Source organism: Pyrgilauda ruficollis, unplaced genomic scaffold (assembly GCF_017590135.1).
Source record: "Pyrgilauda ruficollis isolate IOZ18807 unplaced genomic scaffold, ASM1759013v1 scaffold32, whole genome shotgun sequence".
NCBI classification, from domain to species: domain Eukaryota; kingdom Metazoa; phylum Chordata; class Aves; order Passeriformes; family Passeridae; genus Pyrgilauda; species Pyrgilauda ruficollis.
Window position 1 is genome coordinate 3,720,683 of NW_024524600.1, and position 23,957 is coordinate 3,744,639.

Sequence of the window (23,957 nt, forward strand, 5' to 3'; positions counted from 1 at the left end):
CAGGGGAGCTGAAAACAAAGTAGTGACAGAACAGATTGCAATTCTGGAAGAGAATAACAGGTTTTACTTAGTATCTGGCATGATCTCACTCCTGGGTTCAAGGAGCTCATTAAATCCTTTAGTAAGAGTACTATGGTACAGAGGGATGTACTGTGGAATCTCAGGTAAATTCATTGGCTTTTTTTCTGGTCTGTGCTCCCTGATTTTCTATATTGCTATGCAACTCCCTGTACAACAGCTTAATTTTTTAGATTTCCCTCAGAAGTAATTGCCAAAATCCAGTTTCTTTACTTTCGGGCTTGAAGAAATTACAAATTCCTAAAGGTAACAGTGATTTACTTGAATTGATGCAGAAAATAGATATAAGTAAAGCTGAATATAGAATCACAAGCTAAACTGACCAGTGTTGTATTTTACCTATCAGTAGCATTCATTACTTTGATAGATACATCTCTAATAGGGAATTGTTTTGTATGAAACAATCTAGTTTTCCAAATCACACTGTAACTATTTTAATGACAACACATCTACAGAAATCTCTTTGGCATGCAAGGGGAAAAAAAGCATATGCAAAGCATGGAGCTAAACACAGTCTGTGTTTCAATAACATTTGTAACTTGATAAGTGCCTCAGTTTCTGGGATCCAAATGGAGGCACTTCTAAAGAGAGCTTGGTGTATCTGAGAATGCAGAGATGTCCCTCTGGAAAGCAATGGCTTAACTGGCACAATGCTTCTTAGACATGGGGTTTTTGGGGGTGGTGGTATGGGTGTTGTTACTCTATATAACATAAAACTGTATTTGTTATCTCTAAAGTGCAGCTACTTGGCATATGCCTTTACCTGTGCCTGCATCACTGACTCTCTTGCCTTTTGAGATAAGCTTCAAGTATTTACAGCTGGTGCTCCCATTTATAAGGCAAACTCTACAAACGTGTTTTTCCTTCATAATATTGCATACAGGCTAAAGGTTCGATTTCCACAACACATCACAAGAGTGAACAAGGTTTCTTTTACCATCTTCAGTGCTGTTTCAGTTTCTTTAACAAATAAGCTTGTGTGTAGGTCAAACTTACCCAGTGCATATTAGAATTCCAGGGGCCTCTGATTATCCATGCTATTTTCTGAATCTTATAGTTTCTATGCGTTCTATACTTCTGTGTATTGTTTTTGCAATAGATCACTTTATCTATTTCTCAGAAAACATTTTTTTCTGTTATCTGTCCATTGAAGGGAAAGTTTTTTTCTCCTTAACTCCTAAAAGAAGGCAGAACTAATCAGCTATAAATTTTTATTCCACTGATCATGTAATTTATAAATTGTGTTGTAACTTTCTGCACTAGAGAACTACAGAAACAATGCAGACCAAGGACAAAGACATATGCTACGTAAGCAGACAGATTCCTGCCAGCATAATCTATAAGTGGGAAGTCAACACTTGGCTTTTTGAAGCAAGTTGTGACCTGAAAACAGCATTAAGCTTGTCAGAACTGGGTCAGAGAGACTGAAAGGTCAAAAAATTAATAAATGTTATGCTGAAACAACATTGTTTTGGTACTGTTGAGCATGCAGTCATTCTTCCCTGCTCCTGCTCTAAAGTAATATACTCAGAAAAATTACAGGAAATGTATTTCTCTTCTGATTCTGAATAAAACAGGAATATTTTAAAACTATATTAAATCAGTGTTGGTACTACTTTAAGTATTTTTAGCTTTCTTTTTCTTTTTATTTTTCTTTTTTTTTTTTGTTTTTTTGGTTTTTTTTTTTGAGAGATAAATTAGATATCATATCTCCATCTATTGAAAATTATACATATGTCTAAAAAATTCATGTTTTGGCTATAGATTGTCCAGCTGTGGTATTGTTACTAATTATTAAATGTCTCCATGACTAAATAAAATCTGTTGGATGACGTCCTTCTAAGTTTGTGTGGAATGATTTCAGAGGGATCCATGAAGTGTAAAGACAAAAGGCTCATCCGAATACAAGCACACAGTGAGCCCAGTTACCTCTGCCCTCTTCCTCCTCCTCCCCCCTGCCATCACCTAGAGCAGTTGTAAAGGGCATCCTTTTGATTTGGTTTTATCCATCAGCCTAGTAGTGTCAGTCTGCTTATTGTCAGGCTTGCAAGTGTAAAGGAACTTGTATTACTCCTTGTCTGGATGACTGGTGTCTCTTAGGATGAGAAAAGCCATTGGAGAGGCTGTTCTGGAAGTGTGATAGCAGCAGCACATTTGAACACAACTCTCCCGCAGGATGAATCATTTTATCAGCCTGTTTAGACATGAGTCATAGAGGCTCATGAAAGGGTTCCAATGACTTCTTGTTGCTTTAATAAATTGTCTGTTGTAAATTAATTTATGTTCCTGGTTTGTATCTTTTTTTCTCAGGAGAAATCTTATCTAGGAAATGCCCTGCACCAATAGAAGATTGCAAAGTATCTCTTGGACATTTTTTGCTCCAGGGTCTACAGTGATCATTGTTTTACAATAGAAAAAATAAATCTGGGGGACTGCATTGACCTTATAAGAAATTCAAGTTTCTTTTTCTGCTGAGGATTGGTCCATGAAATGTTAAATGGTCCACAATGGAAAGGATACAAAGCAATGCTGATGCAACTGAGAGGAAACAAGGAAAAAGGCTCAGGGTGTAGGTGGTGACTTCACGGACAAGTGTAGCACGCTACCTCTGAACAGTGAACAGTATGAGGAAAATTGAGCAGAAATATCCCTTTCTGCTTTGATTTGGCCCTTGGGAGTTTCTTGAGGCAGTGCTGTCTGTGGCCCACAACCCTACCCCAATGGACACAGGGAGCAGGCAGGGAGGGCTTGGCAATGGCAGCTAGCGCCGCCCCGGAAGGCCAAAGGGAGCTTGGCATCTGTCCTGCAGTCCCTCCTCTCCCATGGTAAATGGATCTTCCTGTTGGGATACATTCACTCGAGACCAAGGGGCAGGGTTTTATGCATTTGTTGACTTTTATGCTGCTTGTGTGAACACATGCTAGCCCACGGCACGGTGTGACTAATGCCCAGGGTATGTGGTGTTCATAAGTGGGTGTTTGCACAGGGCTACTGCCCTTGAAGTGGCAGCTGCCAGCTCTGTTGCCTGGCAGACTACACAGAAAGGAGCCCCTTGTTTGGGGACCTCAGCCAGTGCTCCCACAGCCCACCCCCCACCATCCTGAGCTGGTTTGTGATGATAAACCAAACAAGTGGCAAACACTGCGGTGTGTGCGGGCAGGTGTGCGCCTGCCCGGTGTGCACATGTGCGCAGCTTCTGTTTATGCAGAAACAGGGGCTCACAGGAGGTTTGGGGTGCTTTCAGCCCTTTTGGCCAGCTGGTGTGGGAAACATACTCTGTGAACACCTGTAGGAACAGAAAGATCTCACACGTGCTGCTGGCTGATAGACATCCTCCAGTGCTCAACAGAGTAAAGATTTCTTCTTTCTGTGAATCTCGCAGTTTTAGCTGGGATGCTCTAATACAGCTTGTCATCTCTTTAATCAGATAGTTTTAAACTGAAGAAATACTTGAAGCTCAAAAAAGAGTTTAGCTTATATGTCTTTAATTACTTGTTGGCAAACACTTTTATTTCCAGGGCCCTGTTAATTAACAAACAATAAATTGAACTGCTGCTTCCGCCTTGTTATTTTAAGAAATGCTTTTAAATATGCTACCCATTTGTAGCCATATGCCATAAATATTTTCTTTAAAGGCTTGAACCCAAGAAGTACATTATTTAGGTTTCCTTTACAAACTGAAGCAAATGTTTTAAATGTGTTTGCATTCTTACTTGCCATCATACAAGTTGCTCTCTAGGAACTACATAAAGATGCTGTTTCAGCATACCTGAATCTTACTGCAGTTTGGGGGCTGAAACTTTCTGTCAAATTCAGGGGCTTTCTATTTTTTTTTAATTTTCTTTTTCTTTTTTTTCTTTTTTTTCTTTTTTTTCTTTTTTTTCTTTTTTTTCTTTTTTTTCTTTTTTTTCTTTTTTTTCTTTTTTTTCTTTTTTTTCTTTTTTTTCTTTTTTTTCTTTTTTTTCTTTTTTTTCTTTTTTTTCTTTTTTTTCTTTTTTTTTTTTTTTTTCCATACTGGGTTCACAATTAAAGTGCTAGAGTCATCTGCAACTCTGGCAGTAGCTGTGTTTCCCTGCTGGCCAGGGTCAAAGTCTGGCTCCATCCAAGTCACATAAGCTCCACATTTTGTGATCTGCTACAAAAAGTTGACTAACACTTTTTTCCTAATCTGCCCCTTATCTCTTCTACCATGTAAGGTGATAAGAAACTGTCAGCTTAATATCTAGAGGAGATTTATTTTGTGCATGGGTCAGGTAAAACATTATTTGCTTAGATGACAGCTACCCCAAGTAGACATACTGCAGTTGGCTGTGCTTTGCCTGGAATAAAACCAGTTGGATCCATAGCTGTGACAGTAAATGAGGATTAAAACGACATCCTGTGGTTTCAGCATCTGCTCTGAAAAGAGATACAGGAATATATATTCTAAATGTATAATCAAGGAATGGAAAAGATTAACAAGCAATATCTGTCCTCTGTAATCAGCTTTGAAAACAACAGCACCAATTTTTACTTGCTTGATTATTTGTTGGGGTCTAGTAAATATTTGAACCAAATAGCAATATGCATCTATAAACAACTGAAAATTCATTACTGCAGACAATCTCAACCTCAAGAAGCAGGAGTGACTAAACACTTCCTCTTGTATCTCCTCAACTTTGATTCACCCACTTTCCACCTGTGTGCCACCTTTCTGCTGTCTGTGTCCTGACATAAATAATATCTTGCTGATGAGGCAAAATTAGGATTTTGTGAAGCTTTGGCTGGCTGACCTGAGTGGGGCTATGCTGGCATTATCAGCTTTGTCAGATGGTGGGCCACCATCAGACAGGTGTCTGCCCTGGTCCAGACACCTGTCTCCTGAGCACCAGCTCTTCCTTAAAAATCCAATTATACTGGGTAAACAGATTCTCGTCTTATTTACTGTCTCCATAACCATTACCAAGGTTTTGAGCCTCAGAGCTCTGATACTGCAATTGCCACATGGTTGTGTTTGCAGAAGGAGGCAAAGTCTCCATGCTCACTTAGCAAGAGGAACACTTTCAATTTTCATGACCATACTTAGGCCAATATAATCACATCAAAGTTATATGTCAGTTCATCAAAGGTGAGACTGCAAGGAAAACATCTATTTTCCCTGGATTTACTGGCCTCATCCATTCTGGATTTGTAGTGGCTTTCAGCAGTTTTCCAACAGTCCTTAGAAATCCCACTCAAAGTCTTGCATGCACAACACAGAATTGCATATATTAGGACAATTTAATATATCTTTTTGACTTTATGTAATCTAAATAACAGTTTCATTTTTTTGTTTTTGTAGATGAATATGCTAAAAAATTATTCTTTACTGTTTTAAAGAATATCAATGACCAAAAATAGAGAGTGATGTGCATATCCAAACTTGTACTTTCGTGTTCTTTGGAGTTAGCTCATTGTCCATGCTCCAGAAGTGACACAAAAATACAGGATTATTGTGGGAATTGGAACAGCATTACCACCAGAACAAAATAGTTGGAAAAAAGATTACTGTTACAAACATGATATTTAATGGCTTTAACTTGGATTCCAAAATCACTACCAGTCATTCACCAGGAATAGGAAGGGAAGGAAATTTGTACTCAGCAAGAAGCAGTATGCTGGTCTTTAATACTCTGTACTTGGAGACTGACCCTGGGCCAGTTTTTGGAGTCTTGGTCTCACAATTTTTCAAAGTCACTAGATTTTGCATAAATTGTACACCAGAGTTTTCTCATAATCTGCTTATGCAGTGGCTGACAAGAAACACAGCAGAAATCCAGTGTGGAATCTTTGAAAGAAGCACATAGACCTTACAGCATGCCCAGTCCAAAAAATTATTATAGAAGAAAAATGGTCATGGTTTTGGTTTTGTTATGAAACCTTTTGAACTGTTTGGGTAATTTTTGTCCATATTGAATAATTTCAGGGCTAGTTTCTTCCTGAAGACAGTAATTTTTCTTACTGTGTTAAAACACTGACACAGTACCAGATGTATTTAAAGCATGTTCCATTATTAGTACACAAACTGAAACTGAAGTCCTTTACTAAAACCACAGCTAAGTATCTGACATTAAACATTTGAATCTTCCTTCTGTTGTGTATTGTCATTGACATAAAATACAACAAATGCTCTGGACATAGATTGCACAAGTTGAAATTACCTCCCTCTTAAACAACATTTATGATCTTGCCATAATATATGGGGTTTCTGTGTGGCTATATATATACTTTGAGCAAGCTCAATATAAAAATCTTTATTTAAACAGGAACTTATGTTCTGATTCAAAACCAAAAACTAAATCTGATGCCTTCACAAATATGCTTACATTTAAATAAACATGTATACATCACAAAAAGAAAAAACAACCAGCAGAGCAACCAGCATGCAAATTATTACTAAAAAAACAGACAACAAATAAACTCCCTTTGGTTTGCAACTTGATTTTGAAATCATTTACAAAACCATGGTTAAAGTCCTACTAGACAAGCTATAGAGCTCTGCACTATTAAATACACTTATTATAAACTGGGTTAGTCTGTCCTTCAGGGCAATGCCACAATAGTTAAGGCAGTGCCAAAAAATCACACGCTTGCAGAATATTTACTTGGAAATAAGGAGCGTATTGAAAGCCAATGTCAGTGGCTTCAAGATCCTGTCTCACCAAGCCAGGGATTCCAGGTAGTGGGAGGCACCATGTGAGCAGCATTATGCAGGGGATGGGAAAGGCTTTGACCTCATAAGGCTGCATGGTTCAAAGAGTGTTTAATATTTGCTCTTTCTTAAATTTTTTTTAAGAGTTTAACTTTTTTGTGTGATCAGGCAATTGGATGCATTACAGGAACAGCTCATTTCCTTTAAATGGAATGACATGGCACAGCAGTTCCCAAGCTGTAATATGTTGATTAGGGTTGTGTGTAAACTGCAATCAGGTGATAGCTGAACTGGTTTGAAAGTATAAAATCAGAGGAGGAATACATTAAAAATGCATGATTAAGAAAGCTGGTATAACCAGGTGCCTAAGCCTCAAGTGCAGTGTGCGCTTGGAATGATCCAAGAGCTACTGATAAATGTCAGAGTGGAGAAAAGGAGCTGAGTTGGTGCTTCTCTCCTTGCTTGTACAGTGCTGAGCACTGCACATTATAAATAATAGATCTTTCTACAGAGAGTTAACTTATTCCTTAATCACCATGAGGGTTGTGGTTGATGTGTTTGAATCCCAGTTCAAGCATTTGCAGCTGCTCTGACATGTATTCCTTTATGCCCTTGGAAGCCAGCCACCCCTTCCCAAAGAGCAGTCCCTATTTTTTTCTCTTTCCATGCTTTCCCTGTGCTTGGCCTCTGAGGGAAAAAATTCAGTGTAGTTTAACAAAAATCATTACAGTTGTCTTGAAATATTCCTTCTGTCTTAGAAAACAGTCTTTGTAACAACAGCATTTGAGCACTTGGTAAATCTGCTGGTATTTAGAAAGTTTACCTCTGTGTGTGAGAGCAGATATGCACGCATGCGTTATGTCAGGATAGCAAACTGTGACCTGGAAAAACAAAGGGTCACTTAAAGCTTGTCTTCATGTTATCAGCAGCTGTTTTATTTTGTTTTAAGCTGAGCAATACAAAAGTCTTAAGAACACATGTGCTTGAATGCAACATTACTCTATATCAGCTTTTCTTCCTAAAAAAGTGTTACCACCTTCTCCATGAGACATGTCTGTGCTAGTGTGCAGCTGGCTGGCTGACATTTGTGCTTATCTATGCTGTTGTCATCTTTGTTGGATTAAACTTTGTAAAAGGCAGGAAAGAATATTTTTGTATGCCATTTATATAGGTCAGAAATTACCTTATGTACTGGATGTAAGAAAGAAAAACAATATGAAAATCATTTTGGCAAATACTGTATGAATGCCTAAATTCTTGCACAATCATTCAGTAACTTAAAGATCATACAAAACAATAGCATGTCATGAAAGTAGTCACATGCTTTATTTCTGAATTAAGTTCCACTGTGGATACAGCTCTTACTTTGGTACCGCTTAACTTCAGGTGAAAGAGAATTTTAAAAAAAAGGCCACGTAAATAGAGACAGAACTTGTTTTAAGGTCTTTCATTTTGGGCACAGGCATGTTGGTGTCTGCAAATATATTGGCATATATTTGTTGCATGCAGTATCACTCACTCACCCCAAGTCACACTGTGAAACACATCCACAAAGCTCAGACAGGAAATAAGCAACTCAAATTTCCAAAGAAATGCTCTGACATTCATGAAGCAAGAGCTGGTATTGTTTTGCATGTGAATGTACGCATACACATTTTATCTCAGACCATCAAGCCAGAGCTCTGACAACACCGAGGGTAAGAGGAAAGTACAGATGTATTGTTCCTGAGAATGCAGCTGAGGAAAGACTTAGATTAAAGCTGGTTTGGCTGGGAGAATACCTAAAGACACACTTCTGAAGATCTCATTAACATGACCCAGTTGAGTTGCAATGCATGTAAGGAGTTTGACATTTAGATGTGCAGGCAAGCATGTACGACTTTACTATGATACAAAACTGGCAGTTCAATCCGCAATGGTGAGGCTTGCTAACACCTACAATTTCCTTTAGGCCATTGATAGCAACTGTCTGTTGCAAGCAGAGTGAAAATAATGTCTTCCTAAAGCTTCAGTGAATACAGCATTGTTGTCTACTTCCTACTATGAGCAATTGCATTACGTGAATGAGGTGTAAATTCTAAATTTACTTTGTGCAGTGTATGCAGTTATACAGGTTTTCCTGTGTTTCATCACAGAGTTGGTTTCTCTGTATCCTATCTGGAGCTGAAGTTGTTACTTATTGCCCTAATAAGGTGCTTTCAGGTTGTTTGGAAGCAGGAATCAGACATAATTTTGCTGGAATAAGAAGTAATTTTATTCATGATGTGTCCTCTCAGCAGAAGTATATGGCAATCATTCAAACTTGCAAACAGCAGTTTTTCACTTGATCAGTCAGCACCCATGTAATTTCTGGACATCAGTTTCTGAATAAATAACATTCTCCTGTTACAAGGATGCACTTGTACACTTATAGTCAGGGACTTAAGGCTGATCTGTTCCTATCAGTGGGACAAGTGGCTGTATTTGGTTTCTCTGATGACTCACAATCTTTCTCAGACTGGAAGTACAGAAGGCATGATGGACTGGCTGATTTGCTCTGGAGATCTCATCATTCATGTTAGGGGAGCTACATGTACAGCAGTTTTTAAATATCCTTTCCCCGTGCAGTACACGAGATTAGTTTTTACATTCTTTCTGGTGTTCCTTCCCAAGAAGAGGTGTTCTCTCTCGACCTGTATCGGTGGAAAGGATGAGTTCTCCAGCAAAACTATGTCCATATGATCCCCTTGGTGTAGGTGCCTCACAGCACAGTGATGTGCACCCAGATTTTACAGCTATGAGAAGATGAACTCAGTTCCCTCAGGACACACATGGTGTAAACACTACTTTCGGTCTTTCAACACTTTCTCAGTATTTCCTCATCCCCAGAAGTTCCACTTAGAACTGAATTCAGAATCACATGGGAGGATGAAGTTATGTGTGATACTGTAGATGAAAATGCACCTGGGGAGGAAAGTAAATACTTCTACGTGCCCCCTCCCATATTTCCATAGTGCTCCCTTTCCCTTGCAGCCTGTGCTCAGCACCAGGCTGAGTAGCACTTGTAACTAAATAAGTCTTGAAGATTTGAGGGCTCTCCTCTCCTCTCCCCAGCAAATATCCGATCTTTGGGTTGCCTAAGATGCCATGAAGGCAACATGCTAGTAAGCAACTCCCTCCTCCATCTGGCTCCAGCTCTCCTTTCCCTGTTCAGATATCCCCCATGGCTCAGAAACAATAACTGGTTTCACAATAAACCTTCACTCTTTGTAATGCAAATGGTTCCAAAGGCCACTTTGTTCCCATAAAACAATTTGAACCAGATTTTGAGCCTTTCAGGGTATTCTTACCCGTCTAGCAGTAGGAAGCTCTGTTTTCACAATTGCCTTGTCTTATGCCATTAATGAGGGACAAATGGTCAAGGCAGAGCTGTGAGAGGGAAGCTGCTCCCTTGTTTGAAAGCGTGTCTTTGTGCCTGCAGCAGCTGAAGATGTAATGACAGCGACAAAGGGGTGACAGGTACTTAGAGCAAGCTTGGCCTGGATTTTCATTGTTTTGAACAGTGCCGTCCTGGCTTACTTTGGAGATGCCAGGATATTTTAAGGCTTAAGCAAAAGTCACTGCCCAATCTTTATTTTTCCTAGACTCAGAGCGAGTGAACTTACTATTACTGTCCTGCTGATTCTTTAGTGTGTAAACTCTACTCACAGTAACAATGGGAACAGCTGTTAAAGAAAGGGTCTCAAATTTGGCACCCAGAGACTCCAGCCCTTTCTGAAAATTGCCATCAAAAGTCCATAATATTTTTCTTCAAGCAGGGAAAACAACTCAGAATGTGCTACCGTTTGATGATTATCCATTAAGTATGGAATATAATTTAAACACTGATGATGAAAGAATGAAACAGTAACACATCAGATTTTCTCTCCCCTTTTGTTCAACTAAGTACAGTTAATAATAAAACTAAGATGCTGTTAAGGACTGGATATGAAACACTTCAATATTAAAAATATTTTTAATAATAGATTATGATTATATACTCTTGCAAATCAAAATCATTTACATGTGATTCTCAACTTCCACCGACATATATTAAGCCTAAGTGTAGTTTAGAAAAAGCTGTCTTATGCTTTTTAAGTTCTGTCAGTTGACATCCTGAGTTTTTTTGTGTTCTTAAAGAAAGAGACCATGTACATTTATTAAGCAAAAAAAGGATAGAAAAATTAGGACCTTTACTTCCAAGCAATAAAATGTATGTATATGTGTAGAATAAAGAAGAATACAGAAGATATGATCTCATGGAAAAAGTCTGTTAGCACCTTGTCATAGCTTTTTATCTCATCTGCTGAATCTGGCCAGTTCTATTGTTCCCCCTAAAAACAACAGAAACCAGAATGCACAGTGATTGAGCTGTGCATTGCTCCATGCATTACCACATAACATGATCTGCTTCTGAACTCTGAAACTCTACTCCTTGAGTTGGATCCCAAATTTGTTGGGAGTTTAAATACCTGTTATAGGCTGTAGGCACCTTCTCTCTTCCCTTCCTTGAACACAGGGTATGCATAGGCCTAAATGTATAGAGGGCTTCCCATGTGGAAAGTGGTTGATCCTTTTTTTTTATTGAGCTGATGTGTTGAATTTCTGTGCTGAAGTATCCATGCCCTTTTACCAGGCTTCCCATGAACACAATCAATAGCTTGCTCTTCCATGCCAGATGCTTTCCTCATTTGCCCATGGAAAGCGAAACCCTACAGTGGTCAATGAACTACAAATGCCTAAATAAATTAGGCAAATATAAAATAGAACATACATTAAGGAAGCCTCGGGCAGCACTACAATATGTTAATGGAATAACTGCACAGTACAGTGACCATGAAAAACAAGATTAATGAGGTCAGGCAGCATAGACATACTAAGAAGATGCAGTAAAATCCAGGAGCTAGCTTTTTTGCTAGAAGTGAATTACTTCTTATACAATGCTCCTGCAGAAGAAATTTGCATAGGACCCTCATTTGCTGTCCTAAGAAGGAGGTTGGGCGTTTGCATAAGGAGAAGGTTCCTCCCACTTCACACTTTGAGATATTCTGTGACTCAACAGTTTCTGGGAGAAGATGATGAACAAACCAGCCTGCCAGTGTATCATTGCTTTCAAGTCCATTCAGAGTTCTTCCCTGGGAGTGTTCTGTGTTTGATCCTAATCAATGTTGGAGAGTGAAAAGTGAGAGAAGATAAAGCTATCTGCTTCTAAAAATCCCTGTTGAGACAGAGGATCTGTATGTAGATACATGAGTGACAGCTGCTACCTGACTTCCCCTGATAGGAGGTGAGGATTTGACGACTTTTTTACTCCAACCATCCAAAATGTGTACAGACAATATTATCAATGTTTCTTTATTTAATTAAACAACATGCCTGAGAAAAATAGAGGTCTTTAAATACACTGTGTCAATTATTTCAGTCTTTCTTGATCATGAAACCTAATTCACATATTTTCAGCAGATTTAGGTACTTTCACGGGTTTCAGGGGATAGGATTTGTTAGACATTTTTCTGAGTGTTTCTTCATCTTAAGTGGGTTTTTTCCTCCTCTGTGACAGAACAGCTATTGAAGAGCTCTTTATTCAGTAGTACATGAATGTGTATCAGTATAAAAGCAACATGCATGTGTTTTATTTGTCAATAAAATATTGTTCTAGTTTCCTATTGTCTATTTTTTATTTACTCCTCAAGTCTTGGGATCAGGGTGATGACTCTTCCTTTTGAACACACTAATGATTTCAAGACAAAATTCCATTTTATCTGAAGTCCCACATTTGGCAGCCAATACTGCAACCATACAAGAAACCCTGCATATTGTTGGATCTTTACATGACCTCTCACACATCTTCCAAACAAGCCTGAAATCCTCAGACTATAATCCCAAATTCCATCTAAATTAATCCATTATTGTGCTTTTGTTTTCCCCCTAGGCTCCAAATGCAGGCAATGCAAGTAAAACGTATGCCATTGATCGCTTCAGACCTCAGAAGGCCATTTAGAAAATATAAATACTCCTCTGCACCTCAAGTACCTAAATCCAGTGGCCTATTTTAAATCAAGGACTGAAGAAAGTCAATCAGGAATTCATAAAGAATTTTGCCATCTCCTAGACAAACTAACCTGCTTCAGAAGGGGAATCTTATAACAAAAAGGCTACTTGAATTGTTTATATGCCATTAATTTTTGGCAGTTACATTATCAGTAGCAATTGTATCTGATTCTTGCTAGCTCTTTGCTTTAGCTTAGGGCCTTAATTGAATTAAAGGGTATGAACATGGAAGAAGTTTCAAGGCTCCCCTGTGTGTAACTTCATGCTAAAATAGTGAACAATTAAAGGAATAAGGTCTTTTTTTTCCCTGTTTCCCAATTCCCAGTTGCATTTATTTGCAAAAGATAAGGTAACTTTGTTATCCTCTGGATGAAAAAATTGCAGTTGATTTTGACATATTAGCAAAGCAGGTCATTGCCTAGGGAAAAATGCATGAGGAATTGAATCTTCCATAATTATATTGAGGATTTCTGAGGGAGAGCAAAGGGATTCCTGTGTATCAAGGCAGCAATGCCTCAAATTCAGTGCTGCACAGCCAAGCAATTAGAATGGCTTGTTCAGGATCACAGATCAATTTCTGTCCCCTGAAATGTATAAGACAGATAAAACAGGGCCTTGTATAAGAGGAGGTGGGATTATAGAAAGGGTATCTTGTGCATTATTACTGTAGTGGCGATAAAATTAAATGCTTGAATGTGAGCTTTTGATGATACTTTTTACAAAAATGTAAGTTTGTTTCATTTTTTTTTTTTTGGTGGGTTTTCTTGTGTTTTTGTTTTGGTTTTTTTTTGGTTTTTTTTTTTTTTTCTGTTAAAAATACAAGGTGGCACACTTAAAAGAGACTTAAAAGCATCTGAAACATTAAAGAGATGACCTCCTAATCATGTTGCCTACTCCACCCCAATTCAATTTACAGCATTAAAGGAAGCCATCCTTGAAGAAGGGATTAAATTTGTTGCGATCCACTCTTACAGACAGTGACCCAGTATATTTAAAGCATGCTCTAAAAAACATTTTGAAAAAAACAGGTCATAAAGTTCATGTTTGTGCTGTCATCAGGCCAACTGTCGTGCCTCAGCTTGGAGATACAGAGCTGTGACTTTAATCTGCGCAGGGCAGCCCTAATCACGGATATATTTAGACAGCCACATTATCAGCTGCAAGGGGGACCTGATTGCTGCTGAGGGCTCAGCTCCTCTGTGGCACCAGTGTCCTGGCAGGTGGGGCTCGGGAGTGCTAGCAGGCAGCCAGAGGCACCTGTGACTTTGGTCTTAATCCATGGAGCAAATTACCAACCTTGTATGAAGAACTACAAGTCACAGAAGTTTAAGTAGAATGATAAGAATTAACCACAGGGTGAAAGGTGGAATTTTGAAGATTTTACTGTAGGGGTCTAGGAGGCAAGATGGAGGGATTTGGGCCTTGTCCTGTCCTTCTTCCTTCTTGCCTCCATCTTGGTGATGGTGGCACATTTAGATTGGCCTAAAGTAGAAGTAGACAGGTTAACATAGACGATATGTATTGGAAAATAATGATAAATAAAGTATACATAACCTGTTGTATGAAGAACTACAAGTCACAGAAGTTTAAGTAGAATGATAAGAATTAACCACAGGGTGAAAGGTGGAATTTTGAAGATTTTACTGTAGGGGTCTAGGAGGCAAGATGGAGGGATTTGGGCCTTGTCCTGTCCTTCTTCCTTCTTGCCTCCATCTTGGTGATGGTGGCACATTTAGATTGGCCTAAAGTAGTAGACAGGCTAACATAGACGATAGGTATTGGAAAATAATGATAAATAAAGTATACATAACCTGTAGTATAAAATGTAGACATCAGCCCAGGGGTGGGCAGGGTGCCCTTGACAGACCTGCAGATCAGACCTCTGTGGCTCTGAGAGAAAATATTTTAGATAATAGATAATAAACAACCTTGTGAACCTGAGCTGAAGAATCCCATTTCTTTCTTCGGCCGGCAGGCTGGGAAAAAGGGACTCTTGGGTCATCCTGGAAGCAGACAACCTGAGAGTTACCCAGCGGTTAAACAGGCATCATACGGGAACAAAACCACTCTCCTGGCCTGTTTTTTTCTCTGTACATGTCTTGGATGATGTTTGCATTGTCTAAACTCTCTGCAATTCTACCAGAGGGGGTCAGGGCCTTTGGTTATCAGCCCAATGTCCCCTCATCTCTGGAGGGGAGACAGAACTGGGGACAAGCAGAAGGTGCAGGGGAGAGCATGCATGAATCTGCAAGGAGGCTGACTTCTATTTTCTTTTCTTTTTGGAAAGGGCTTTGCTTAGTGGATGTGAAAACAATTGCCTATGTTTTATGAGCTCTTTTGAGATGTACAAATGACATACTTAAATAAATTTGAAATGGTTCACTATCTGAATTTATACATTGTCCTTGCTTTCTGTCCTGGCAGGTTAATAATTTTTTTCGTATCAGGGAACATACTTGAGTCTCTTGAAAGTAGTTCCTGTGTGTATGAAATGAAATGTACGAATGTATTTAGTCCTTTTAAAGAGTGGAACTATTTATGTTAATAGAATCGTCCCAATTTAACAGAAAAAAATCACATTCTGATAACTGAAAACATCTTCAAACTTCTTTAGCACATAATACTCTGTTTGTATCTAAATTGCAAATGAACTGTTGAAGAAAGTGGTTGTTGAAGTGTATTTTATCAGTGCTGTAATCTATGTGGTAGTCTGAAGGTTTTTAAAGTCTAAAATTTCTTGTATTTTGTAACAAAATAGACCATTAAAAACTTTAATTATTCTGGGACCAATTTTTCAAAGTGGATCTTAGTTCTTTTAGTATTAGTAGAGGGGTTCAAATAATTTCAATCAGCATAGGGATGATATTCATTGCTGTTTGTGTTGCTTGATCTCCAAGGTAAAAACAGGTCATTCAGACATTCTAGAAATAAAAATAATTTAATTTTCAATAATGTATGTGTCTAAGTACCTTTGAAGTGACCCTTCAGTATTCCAATAAATCTGATAGCCTTTAAACCCATCCATCATGTGCAAAATTAATAAGTGTTCTCAATTCACAGGCCTTAGAGCTACCAGTTAAAGGAACACTGAGAAGATAGAGTTCCAAACAAGCATCCTCTGGACTCTGTCTCTCCACAACTCCTGATCTCATACTCTGCTACTAGCAAGAAGGAACTCATCTATCTCCCAGAATTCAAATGTTTTGTCAGCTAAAACCGAGGGGAAAAAAAACCCAAACAAAACAAAAACAAGCATGAAAGTCCGTCAATAGGCTAAAAGTAACCAAGTGAAAGAAAGAAATAGTCTCAGTAAATTTTAAAGGCAAGGTTCCTACACCACTGAACACAGTGAAAAATCTTTTACAGAATTTCATGGCAAAGCTCCTCTGACAACAGAAGAGCACATGTTGGATTTAGGATGTGTATGCCAGTAAACAGCTGATATTTGTGCACACCAATATAGTGACCTTATGCTTCCAGAATAGGAAGGTGTCGATAATCAGGCTGGTCAGCTTCTTTTCAAGGACTTAGTGTGACTGATACATAATCAATAAAGAAGCTAGTAACCATAACTATAAAAATACTTGCAGAGAACTCATGGCAGTTATAAAACAAAAATATGCCACTACTTTTGCTGCATTTGCTTCAGAAATGAGTGCACATAAAATTCTCCTCCACCCTCCATTAAACAACTGTTTGGTCTCCAATCTTTGGAGTTAATGAGCAATATTACTGCATTTTTATGTGACCATCCATAACTTTATTTACTACAGGTAATCTTTTGTTTATCTGTCTTCACAAAGAAGGGTGTCAACCTTCATCAGGAGTAGTGAAACGGCTGTTGCCTTTGTTCCAAAGCTTCCACTGATGAAATTGGCATTTCTGTGGTCACTGTAACTGTTTTATGGTTGGAGTGGGGAATCTAAAGTAAATTTCGGGTATTTACAAACACAGGGTCAAAAATACTTGAGATTATTAGATCAATAATGAAATGAGATCCACACTTACCTAATGCACCCCAACTTGGCAAAACGTGAAATTTCTACCTGTACCCAAAGAAAGTGGCATTCTTCATATCATCAAAACTTCTCAACACATTGAACTTCCCCCATCGGTGTTAGGCTGAGGGTTGTAACTACTGTTCTCTTCAAATCTTGAGCAACTGAAATTCATCCTTGTTGTACTTTTGCCCATTGCGTGAAATGTTGCGTTTAAGTCAACAAAGCAGTGAAATATGGCTCAGTTCATCCTTCTAAGGCTATTTTGTGTTGAAATTACTGCATTAGTCTAGCAATTGAAAACATGTACATGAAAAATTCAGGTTTCAACCACTATTGATTCCACTACCTTAAGAACAAAAAAATATGACCAGTCTTCAGGAAATGACAGCTATTACTAAGCCTTCTTTATAGAAACTATTGAATCTACTTTTGATGCAAAGTAGGAAATTACATAACTGACTGACAGATAATTTTCTTTAGGACTATAGCAACTGAAGGACTTTTCTTACAATCACTCCAGGATATCGCTAATAATTATCTTTATATTGTGATTAGAAATCCAGGGGTATGCACCCACATTTGGAGGTAGCTTTGAACACCTCTGAAAATTTCAGCACAAGTGGGACAATTGGGAAATTTTATTGGTTTGGTTTGGTTTGGTTTTTTGAATCTTATATGAAACAGAAGTGTTTGGGAGGTGGCATCACCCATCACCCACTCTGGCATGGCTGTACTGAAACCATGGTGCCTGGTAGATGAGACTGAAGCTCTGAGTTGGTGGGAGGAGATGACTCTGCAGGAAATATCCTACAGCTCCAGGGCAACAAAATTGAGTGGAAACAATAAAGACATGTCTACACGGAGGAAAGGAATGTGTGGCACACATTCCCCACCTTGGCCTTGCACATGTTGTTTTCTTGGTATGAAGCAGCACTGTTCTGGGGCCTGAGCTGGCTGCAGTGACTTGGCACCAGATAGGACTGGGACAGCTGGTGGGACTCCACCTGCTTCTGGCGGAGCTCAGCCCTGTGTTCTCATTCCTTAGTGTAGATGCACATGACTCTAGGTCTCCCTTCTCCCCTGTTATCTCAAATGAATTTCTACTTGTTCCCTCTCCACTGACTGCTAGCTGAGTTGTGGGGCACAAAAAACCAAAAGGAGGAAAATGTGGCTGCAAAGACATTTTATGAAGTTCCTCAAGGGATGTGTTATGCAACTGTTATGTCTCTTACGCAATTTTTTATAAGCAAGCTTTCATAAAGCAGCAAATTTTTAAAAAATCATGTTTCAAATAAAAAACAAACCCAGAGAGTCCTCTTAAATAATTTAAAAGTGAATTAAGATGTGAAAAAGAGAAAGTTCTGAAACAGCAGGTTCATCCTTTGTAAGCTTGGGATCCTGTATTAATGCACTGCATAGTTGTGAAGAAAATGGCTTTCTATCTTTGCCTGTATGTTAGATCCTGCTGGAACACTCTGTTCTGTGCTCCCAGGAACACTTAATGCCGCTGGAAGCATGTGTACCCAGCGCTACACGGAAGAATTGAGCGGCTCCTCCCACACAGCCAGGCACATCTCCTTGCTATTGTAAGAGGGGTATCAAGCAGCTTTTGTTCCTCTGTCTCTGAAAATGCATCGGAGACAAACATGGGGGGGAAAATGGCCACTGAAGGTGCTGTAGAAAACAGAAAATGAAAAGACGTACATCAAAAGGCTGGGATTTTTTTGATTCACAGATGCTATGGATCTCTATTTTTTCCTTTTTTTAAATTAAAAATCTGTGATTTTCTTGTTCTTCATCACATGCCTGTTTAAGACATCTGGTTAATCTAAGTCAGAACTGATGGCCTAATTTTATAGACGTGTATGTTTCTGCTGTCAAGATTTTAGTTTCTATTTTAGTTAGTCTTTTCTGGTTTCCTTTAAAAAGGGAGGAAAAAAACCTTATCTTTTTTTGTGGTGAAATTACTGTAGATTACTGCCTCTGCTTATATTCAGGGCCCTCTCCCTGCTTTCCTAGTGTTATTAAGCATGCTTATAAAAGATACTTTTATAAATGATCAGTTAGCTCTTGTTTCCTATAAAATAGTACCATTAAAAAACAAGAACTTTTTTTTCCTTTTTTTTTTTTTTTTTTTTGGTTGGTTGGATTTTTTGGTGGGGGTGGCGTTTCTGTTTGTTTTTGTGTTTTTTCTTGTTTTCTTGTTAGGAATATGTAATTTATAAGCAGTGTAGGACCAAGTAAGTTCCTCAGTTTATGGCACATGTCTAAGAAAGAAGCAAAACCAGTGGGAGCTCTGACATTCAGAGTCTTGGGCTATGGGCCCTAAAATCACAACCCTGTTCATTTGCAATTATAAGGATATATAAGGATAATCTCATTGTTGTCAGGGACATTACTCACATGACTGAATTCAGGAAAATAAATTATTGAGGTTTCTTCCTCACATCTGGGGAAAGAATTCAAGTCACATGAGGAGTGGCTGAACAGCTTCATTTTGGGCATGCAACATGCACTACAATCCCGTTAAAAGGATGAGTGACTACACTCTCACACCAGCATGACTGAAGTGTTCACACCTAAATGCAGTTGAGCAGCACTGTATATAAAGCTACACAATCAAGTAAGAGCTGTGTAGCTGTGATTTTATTTTTTCCCCCACCTGAAAATATCCAGAAAATCTCTCAGTACTCAAATGAAGGTAATAACACAGACTCTATGTGATGTTCCTTCACCCTGCCAAATCTGTCCTAGAGAACTAATTATATTAATTTTGTCTTGAGAATTCTGTCTGCGACTGATTAAAATGCCTGAGTTAATACCATTGCAAGGAGAAAAAAAGCTGTAACAGGAACAGTGCCATGACTACAAATGACAGTGGTAAAGAGAATAAGTTGTGGCAAGTGTTGGCTAGAAAAAAATGAAGGGAAAAAGATAAGTGCCTCTTCTTGCAGCAAAGTATTCACTGCATTGATATGCAGGATTTAGATAGACAGACCACAATAAAAGGACAAAAAAACAGCTAAAATCAAATAATTTGACCTCCAAAGCCAGACCCTGCACAAAATGAAATGCATGCAGACACCTGATTTACAAGCCAAAAACCCACATGTCCATCTTTGGTGGAGAGATGTTGGGAGTGTAAAGAGGCAGGTGCTTATGTCTAGCTAAATAGTGCAATCACTGTTTAACTGTTTTTTTTCTGTTTTAATAAGTGCATGGTAGTAATATCCTTTGTAGTCTGTGCAGACCTGGCTTAAAATATCCAGTGTTACCATTACTATGTCTCCATGTTTTGCTGTTTTGATGCTGTTTTGATTTTTGAGACAGGCAGATTTGGTGAAGGTTTGGTTGCTACTACTTAATAGCAACTCCAGAGGAGCCATCTATTTAAAACTGTATTTGATTTCCAAATCACGAATCTTAGTAAAGCTGCTTAGAATTTTTTCATTGGAAAATAAATGAAAGGAGTTTTTCTCAGATGTTTATTAAAAGATTTAAAAAAATATGTCTTGATTTTTAACTACATCATAAATAGGAGTATGTAAGCTGCAAATACTAAGAAAAAAAATACTTGCAGGACCAACATATTGGTTTCTTAAAATATTTAAGTATTTTAATGGAATTTGCACTTAAAATCTGCAGACAGTCACAGTTTAATTCTAAAAGTCAGGGAATACTGCTATAAAAGTGTCATAAAAAATTCCTGGTTTTTCCTTTGCCTGACCACAGGGTGACTAAGAGCCCCGTGCTGACCAACACAGGCTGCTCTGGCAGTCACCAGGCAGTGCAAGAGCCCATAATGCAGCCACTACAGACAAGGGTGTTTGAAATTATTTCAGGTCTTCCTAAAATTGTATGGCAGGCTGAAAAAAGAAAACCCTGTGAATCAGAGAACTATAAACCTCTTTATGATCCCTTCCATCCCAGCTTTACTACGAAAAACTACAGGAAAGGCAAAAATTTGGTATTTGAGATGACATCATCTGATTGCAGAGCACAACAACAAACAGTTGAATCATTCTTTTGACTTACAAGCTACTTTCACTTTAATATTATTGTTAACAACTTCCATTCAGGATTGCAATGAATGACTGTTTATCTCATCTAGATTCTTTTACCTTGTTTAATTCCTAAATTCATAAAAATGAAAACCTGACTTTGTAATAATGGTTATGTATGGCTATGTTGTGAGGAGTTCTTTCAATTGACAAGTTTTCAAATTATCTGTTTCTATTGTTTTCTTAAATTTTTGTTTTTACTGGATCCAAATTACGATTGCTTTATTAAAAACAAGTCTTGCATGTGCTGCCATACTGTTACTATCCCCATTTAGGAAAAAAAAAAAATCATCTTTATAAGCAAAACAGAATACTATGTTCTGGATTTGCTTTTTATTTGCTACATGTGCATGTTATTTGCTGAAATCAAACTAATAGCATAGGAAAAGCCTTCTGTTGAATCTGTTGAATCCTGGCCAGACCTGAAGCTCATGCCACAAGGAATATCTTCTCAGTGAGTGGCCCCTTTTAAATCAAGCTTAAACCAAGCAAAGTGGCCCCTTTGAAATCTTGCCCCATAGAGCAAACCGTTTTCTGTATGGAGTAAGTGCAGCAAAGTTTGGTCATTTTAGGATGTCATGAGATGGATTTCCTGAAATGAACGTGCCATAGTTAAGACCAATGCTGACAGCCTGCCCTTGCCCCTCTGAGTCTTTCCATCTCCTCCTGAGCTTCCTGCAAGTGGCAGAAATGTTTGTTAAACAACTGCCAGACTGTAGAATGGGACTCTGGCTTACAGGACTAGTCCCACTTGCTTAAACAGGACTCTACTTATGTGAGAAGTGGTCTGAGGAATTCACTGCCTGATAGGCTAATTTAGAAATGCAGACTGCAGGCGTGTGGGTTTGCGTGTAAGCATGTTGAAGAGAAAGGGAAGTTCCCAGTGGGGTCACAAATCAGACATTTGCCCTTTCTCTGACTCCTACCAGTCTATCTTTTCAGATGTGAGACTTCTCCACTTTGAAAGAATATGTGACTGACTTCTTCACCCCCACACTTTCAGGATGAAACACTCACTGCTCCAACGCTGCAGTTAGGTGCAGTGTTGCAATGCTGGGTTGAGAGACATGCTTACACTTGGAGCTGAAAAGCCCTTACCCTCTCCTCAGTGCTGCTTTGGCAGTGGGCTGGATCCATATCATGATTCTGAGCCCAGGTCTGTGCCTGAGGTCATGTCCAAACACTTCTAGTGACAAAACAATAGTAATGACAGTCTGCTATCAAGGCTCCAGGGAAAAAAAGCCTGCCTTAGTGTCAACACTCCCCTTGGAATGCAGGTAAGGGCACTCACCTGCAGTGAGAGGGGCTGGCTACTGCCGTCTCTGTCTACAACCAAGCCATGGAGCCAAAGTTTTTCCAGGGAGGACTTCCATATCACCACTGTAGCTTGAGGAGTGCCTGCTTGAAAACTTTACAAAACAAGGAATTCACAGCCAGGCCATGGTGTCCCCTGAGGAGCAGCATGGCATGCAGGGCTGGCTATGGACTCTGGTTACGTCTGCCTCCTGGAGCAGCAACTCAATGTCACTACAGCTGCCACTGCATATTCAAAGAATGAAATGGGCTAAAACATTGAAAACTGATTTAGGCATCCCATGGAAAGCTTTCTTCTGCACAAAGTAAAAATTAAAGAGGAAACCTCTTCCTATACATTTTCAAACATTTGGTAAAATTTTGGTAAAAAAAATACTGTGGCATTTTAGTAACATCCACCTACACTAAAACTAAACTCTGCATAGAATGGATTGTTATTGTATTTCATGTATTGTAACCTGTACTCTCCAGCTTACAGGTGAGAGAAAGCTTATGCCAATCTAAGGCATACATAATCCTTTCTGGAAACAAATACCAATTATTTCTCAACTGTAATTTCTCTATTAGATCAATGCCAAATGATGCAAAAAATTATCTAGACTTGACAGTGAAACAGGAAGAGACCTAACACTTTTCTACACTGAAAGGCTTTAATAAGATACCACATAAAAAACCTGTAACTCTCTCAAACCGGAAAAAAACATCCATGCTGATTGTAGTGTATTCATTTTCATAAGCAAGTATATACTAATTCAGATCCTAAGACTAAAGCAAATTTTTTAAAAATCAAGTAACTCTAATTCTTCTCCTTTGAACTCTTGAATCTTTCCACTTACCATAAAGAACACTCAGTAGCTTCAGAAAAAGCTGTGAAAAGAGAATGTTGCAATAGTTACAGGGTGTGTATGTGGCACAGATAAAAGTGTATTTCTATTGCTTATTTCCATTATGACAGAACTCAACAAAGTGCTAGGCTCTCTTCAAGCCAATGTCAAGAAACAGATTCTGCCAAAACAACATGAAAGAAATGTTGCAAAGGTTGCATTGTATTCCTTAAAAGTTAGGAAATATCAGAAGCTGGGATACCGGTAGAACCTTAATTCAACCCTTCTGTGCATATCCATTATGATCCAGTCTTTAATTACATGATCACATACCATTTTCCTTTATTTTTCCTCCCTAGGGCTTCTGCTTCATTTAAAGAATCAGATGAGCTAAATAAGGCAGTTCTTAAATGTTTACATTTATCTTCTTCAGCACCCTGCCATTAATGTATCAGTGAGCATCTTGCACTATTAAGCAGGCAAACTGCCTCCTCTGTGTCTGGAGCTGCAGAGACAGGAGTAGACAGCTGGGAGCTGGCCAGAGAAAAAAGAACCCCTTTGTATATCCCAAAATGTGGAAGCACTGAAGAAGTTCAGAATGGCATGACAGATCAGTGAAACATGGTGGCAACTGGCAGGAAGCTAAGCTACAAAGCAGCAACAGGCTACGGTGTGGCCGGTTTGTCTGATGCTCTCCATTAGAGTCCAGTCAAGAAAAGTTGACGTTGCTTCATGCCACGAGCTGCATGCCAAAGTCCTCCTCATCAATTAAGAGCCTGCAGGCTGTAAAGATGAGGATCTCTGGGAGAATTTCACAGGCCAGAAATGGCAGCAGCTCCTTTGCTGTCCTGCCTAGCACTGAGATGGAAATGGACTTGCCTGGACTGGGAAAACAGCATCAGCAGCTCCAGTTACCTTGCTCACACCCATGGACAGGGAT